This window comes from Corvus hawaiiensis, chromosome 25, assembly GCF_020740725.1.
Source record: "Corvus hawaiiensis isolate bCorHaw1 chromosome 25, bCorHaw1.pri.cur, whole genome shotgun sequence".
Taxonomy (NCBI): Eukaryota; Metazoa; Chordata; class Aves; order Passeriformes; family Corvidae; genus Corvus; species Corvus hawaiiensis.
In genome coordinates this window covers 4,972,525-4,978,708 of record NC_063237.1, presented here as the reverse complement: position 1 = coordinate 4,978,708, position 6,184 = coordinate 4,972,525, and positions in this window count along the sequence as shown.

Below are 6,184 nucleotides of genomic sequence, written 5' to 3'. Positions count from 1 at the left end.
CGCCCTGGTGACGCTGCTGGAGAAGGTGATTTTTACCTGTAAAAAATCTCCTTAAACATCCACCAGGAACCCCTTGTTGGAAGGGTTTTGAGTACAAATCCAGGTCTGCATTTTCCAGCTTTTTTTGAGGTGTGGAGGAAACAGAGGCAAAGAAGGGACAGCATAAATTCTGGATGTGATAGGAGAGGAGAGCGTGAATTACAGACACAGCTTCTAAAGGTCTCGTCTGTGCAAAAGGAGAGAAAAGCAAAGTGAAATTTGTTTTCTGGGCCCCTGGCTCATAGATCCAGCCCCTCTCGCTGCCTGCCTGTCTTTACCACTCTCTCTTTATGAAAAATGCCTCAGCATTCTGCATTTTTTGGATAATAGTTGTTGGGAAAGGGCATTTCTTTCATTAATAATTTTTTATTAATAGGCCTACAGCCTTTCATGAGTCAGAATTCATTCCCCGGCGCAGGAAAGGGCAATGCCGTTTTTTAAGAGCCGATTTCATAAAAGAAAAATTTGACTGACATAAATGCATTTCTTTCCCCCTGGCTTGCTGGGCTGAGCTGTTCTTTAGAACATCAACAGTCCTGTAAGTCTCCAAGTAATTAAAAATCCTGCAGGGTGGAGGCTCCTGTTCTCACGTGTACCGAGAGACTCAGCAGAGCTTTTCCAGCCAAGGTTGATCCTTGAGGAACAAAGAAACATCCCTAGGAAGAGGTCTGGCTTGGATGAAGGTGGCCTTGGTTTGTTTTCCTGATGCTTTGATAAGATTTTGGTGCAGCTAAAGCAGATGAAAGGTTAAGGGTTGAATTTTTAGATTTTGGTTTTACTGATGCAAATCCAGAGGAAATCCCAGAATCACAGGATGGGTTGGAAAGGACCTTAAAGCCCTTCCAGTTCCAAACCTGTGCCATGGGCAGGGACAGCTTCCACTGTGCCAGGATGCTCCAAGCCCCAGTGTCCAGCCTGGCCTTGGACACTGCCAGGGATCCAGGGGCAGCCACAGCTGCTCTGGGCACCCTGTGCCAGGGCCTGCCCACCCTCCCAGGGAACAGTTCCTTCCTAATATCCGACCCAAATTTCCCCTCTTCCAGTTTGAACCCATCATGCCGTGACATTTCCTGATCCCTGTCCAGCTTCCCTTCAGACGCTGGCAGGTGCTGTGAGGTGTCCACACAAGGTTCTCCTCTCCAGCCTGAACATTCCCCACTCTCAGCCTGTCTCCAGACCCCTTATCAACCTCGTGGCCTCCTCCAGACCTGCTCCAACACTTCCATGTCCTCTTTGTGTTGGGGACCTCACATTCCAGGTGCCAATTTGTGCACACACGCACATTTTCCAGGCAATTTAGGAGCCAAAACACAGCCCAGCCTGGACATCTCCTTATCTTTGCCCCTCCCAGAGGGTGGCTCCTGCTGTTTCCAGCATGAGTTCATTTTTGTAGGAGCATCCCCTGCGATTTTTGGTCCCTGCACAGGACAAGTGTCCCCTGCCGGGTGCTGGCCCAGTACTTGGGTCCCTGGCTGTGCCTGTGACTCAGAGCACACACCCACGGGTGGCATCTGCAGGGCCTTTCATCTCCAGGACTCGGCAGAGCTTTTCAAAGGTTTGCAAATTAAACCTGACAACACCTTTGCAAAATAGGTCTGGGCTGGTAACCCCACACAGCAATTAGGGAAACTGAGGCATGCACTGGGGAGCTGGCAGATTTTTTCAGCAAAACGGAAGTGTTTTCCCCCCTAAAAACGTTGTGCAGCCTTTTTGCTTTCTCTTATTTTTTATCTCTTGCATTCTCTTATTTTTCATCTTTTGCATCCTCTTACTTTTCATGATTGGGACCCCTCTCAATCCTTGCTCTTTTCTATTAATACCTCCTGATGCTGCTGTTCTTGTTTAGAGCTTCATCTTTTTGTCACTCTACCAGGAAGTTTGGGTGTTTTATTGCTGGTACCAAAGCATTTCCACTCTGCAATATCACTGCACATGGCTGGTGCCTGGAAAACCAATCTCCCCAGGATGAAAAAGTGAAAGAAACTGGGTCCACTTCAAACTAAATAGAACAGAAACAGTTAAGCCAACCCCGGGGCACTCCTTTAGACAGGCTCCAGAGCAGGTTTTCAAACAGCAGCGAGTGATGAAGTCATGGGGAGTCAGGGAGAGTTAGCTCAACCAGCCCGTGATTCACTGGCCCTGGTTCTCACAACTCCGAGCCAAGCAGGAGCAGGGAGCCTGCCCGGTAATTGCCTGCTCCGTGCTCTGCCCACTAATCCACGGTGCCTTGCACATCCTGCATATTTCCAGCCCTTTCTCATTTCTTCCACCTTTACATGGAATAAATCCCCGGCCCAGAAAATGTGACGCCGAGGTGCAGCCAGGGTGGTTCTGCTGTGGGAGAGCTCACAGATCACTCCAGCAGCCGTGTGGGGACCATTGGGCAATGCCAGGGCACGAAAGCAGCTCCCAGGGTGACAGCAGAGCTGGCAGAACGAGTTCAGGGCTTCGTGTTGCTCTCACAGGGATCAGGTTCAGGCAGCAGCACGTCCAGGTGTGGGTCGGTGGGGCTCTCCTGGAAGAGAGGGCAGCTCTGCAGAGACTCTGGGCTGTGATTTCATGGTTTGGGGTGGAAGGGACCTTAAATCCCATCTTGTTCCACCCCTGCCACGTTCAGGGACACCTTCTACTATCCCAGGTTCCTCCAGCCTGGCCTTGGACACTTCCAGGGATGGGGCAGCCACAGCTGCTCTGGGCACCCTGTGCCAGGACCTCTCCACCCTCACAGGGAGGAATTCCATCCAAACACCTATTCCAACCTCTTTTAGTGTAAAACCATTGTCCTGTTGTTACCTGTCCATGTAAAAAGTCCCTCTCCCTACTTTTTATAAACCTCCTGAATACTGCAAAGCCCCAGTGAGGTCTCCCTGGAGCCTTCTCTTCCCCAGGCTGAGTTTAGATGAGACAGACTCAGTTTAGATGAGATAGACTAAATTTATAGGGCATAAGGTGAAGCTCAGATGTTTGCAATGATGTTACCATCGTCTGTGTGTCTTAGATTAGGGGATGAAGGGAAGGAAAGCTGAACCAGCAGGACTCAGTAATTCGGGGGATGAATTTGGTTCCGTTCTGGTCAAGTCCCGGTCAGGATTTGGCTTCCTACACCAAGACTTGGACTTGTAGGGTGTTGTGAACATCCAAGGAGCTTCTCATGGGTACCACCGAGGCCAAGCACCCTTCCCAAGGCTTAAACCAGGCCTGCAGGCTATGAGCAGGACCACGGGGAGCCCTAATTGTTGGCAGAAGTCGCAGGCAGGACGTGAGTGCCCCGTTGTGTAAGAGCGATACCGGGTGAGCGTGCAGGAGCAGGGCGAGGCACTGCAGCAGGGACAGGGGTGTGACAGCACAGAGGATTTGTGCAGCCTGGGGGACAAGCCCTGTGCAGGGCTTGTGCTGAGTCTGGAAAGGCTGAAGGGCAAAGCGACAGCTCAGCATTAAATTAGAGGACAGACAGAGGGGAGTCGGAGTTAAAGGCCAGTGTCAGATCAAAAAGGGTGAATTTGCTCGTTCAAAAACACAGGCTGGGAATTAGGGGAGCACCACAGGAGCACAGGCCAGGCTTTGGAGGAGCCTTGGACCCCAGAATCCAGGGTTCTGCAGCCACCAACACGTTGCATAACTGCGCAGAGGATCCCGCATGCCTTCAACGTGCTCACAGGGCTTGTTGCACCATGTTCCTGTTGTTTATAATTAATTAATTAAAGCTGTGTTTCAAGGCTCCTGCTGCTTGCCTGCTGAGGGCCCCCCCCGACTTTGATGATTAACTTGGTTTCTGTGTCATTGAGTTTGAGTTTTTGTTTTCTTTTCCACCTCCTTTTCACTGGAGATTGGCCCAGGGGAGAGGGGGAAGTTGGGTGGAGCTGGCTGCACCTCGCAGGTGTCTGCTCAGCACTAAAATGCCAGCTCCAAATCTGGGATCAGGAAGGGTTATTCCTTAGCTGGACTGGAAAAGGACCACTGGAGATTTCTTGCCATCTGCTTTGGCTCCTTGGGACTGTGGGCACTGGCAGTTTTCAGCCTCAGTGACTCTGGAGCTGGGATTTCATGGGTGGTTCCTCATCCAAACTTGGGAGATGGAGATTCTGCTCTGCTCCAGCCTGTTTAAAGTGCTCTGGGATCTTTGGGAGCAAAGCAAGCTGCCAGAGAAAGAGATTATTTATGTGAAATTGATAGTTGATATAATCTTATGCTTTTGGGAGGCTGTAGAAGTCTTATAAAACATTCTGCTCTCTTTATTGTTTATTTATTCTTTATTTACCCTGCAGCTGGCACAACTGACTGCACTGAGATCTGGGTGGCTGCAAGAGGTTGTACTTCCACAAAAAGGTTTGGTCCTGAGGTGTAGCTGCTATCAAGGGTCTGTGGCCCCCAGGATCTCCTTTGAGGAAGCTCTTTTTAATCTGAAATTATAACTTTCAGCACAATTTGCTTTTGCCCCCAGCACCAGGAACCCCTTTGTTAGTTTAGTTCTCTCTGGATTTGCATCCCAGTAAGAAATTCCCTGCGTCCAACTCTGCAGAGCCGGGGAATGCCAACTCTATCTTGTGCCTCAGGAAACTGCAGCCTGCCCAAGCTGGGAAACATTGGCTTCCCAGAAATCCAGAGACTGGAAACCCCAAAACAGAGACCTTTTTGTCCCTGTCCCACTGCTTAAAAAGTTGATTTTCCCCCTAGAGCTTCTTTTCCTGGTCTATGAGATACAGTTCCAGTGTGTTGGCAGGTGGGAAAGGCTCACAGGGCACATCTGGAGCAGGGCACATCTGGAGCAGGGCACAGGGACAGCTTTGCTCCCTCTGAAGAGTTGTGCTGGTCCAGCTTGTCCTGCTGGGGTCCTGGAGTGGGGGTGAGGTGCTGTGGGATGGAGACCAGGCTGGGAAAGGGTTGAGGGCACCACTTAGTGATGGGAGGGACTTGACAAGCCCAGATATCCAGAAGCTGTGTGAGGATGGAGCTGGAAGAAGCTCTGCATGGTCAGAAGTTGTTAGAAGGAACATCGTCACTTAGGCTCTTTCTGAAGGTTCTCCCTTCCCTTCATGGTTCCCTGTCTGCCTCTCCAGGCGTCTCTGCTGTTCCCAATTTCCCTCTCAGTGCAGCCTCTGCCTCCCCAAGACCCAAGTGCAGCTCCCTGCTGAGGTCAGGGAGCTCCAGCCAGCGGAGCCGGTGGGATTTGTGTGACTCACAGAGCCCAGCCTGGAGAGAAAGTGGGGAAACAGCAGGAGAAAGAGCAGCAGGACAAGGCCTGCCAGGGAAAGAAGGAAAAGGCCAGCCAGATGTTAATAGAGTCTCCTGTGAAATCCTCTGAAATCCTCGGGATTTGGCAATCCCAAGCCAAGCATCCCTGCAGGCCGTGGTCCAGCAAGAGAGCTGTGCACGGAGCACTCCCTGCCCTGGCCTGCCCTGGGGACAGAAACTGGGGCTCTGTCCCTCCTGAGCCACCCAGGGTCACTGGGCAGCCTGGCACAGCGGCAGGGACAGAGCACAGGCCAGGCTGAGGAGGAGGCAGTGCTTCCCTGTGCTCGTGAGGAGCTGGGGATGTTGGCAGGATCATGGATTTGGGGTCAGCTCTGAGATTTTTTTGGCTGGTGTCTTCATTACTCTGAGCACATGTGGTGGGTGCCCCCCAGATGTTCCTTCACCTCTTGGAAAAGCCTCGAGTGGGATCTGACTCCTGAGAAGGCTCATAGGGATAGGAGGCATCACCCAGCCCGGGCAGCAGGGCTGAGCAATCCCACGGATGTGGGAGAACCCCAGCACAGAAAATCCTGCTCCCGTGGCTCCTGCCCTGCACAGAAACCTCCAGCAGAGGCTGTGGCCCTGCTCTGGAGCCAGCTCAGCACCCGGGGCGCTCCAGCTGCCCTGCAGGCAGGCTTTGGGTGGGCTCTGTGTCATTGTTGGGTTCCTGGAAATCAGGAAAAGGGGGGGAAATCCTGAGGAGTGAGGCCACCATGCACAGCAAAGGAGTGTGAGCTCAGCCCTGCTGTGTGGCTGTGCGGAGGACTTCTCGCTCTGAAAAGCCCCTGGGAAGTGAAATGGGAAAACATGTTGGAACAAGGACACTTATTCACCCTGTGACTGAGCAAGACAAATATCCAGCCCGTGTGTGTGCCTGCACGTGTGGCTCTGGATTTACTCCCCTCTCCCTTCC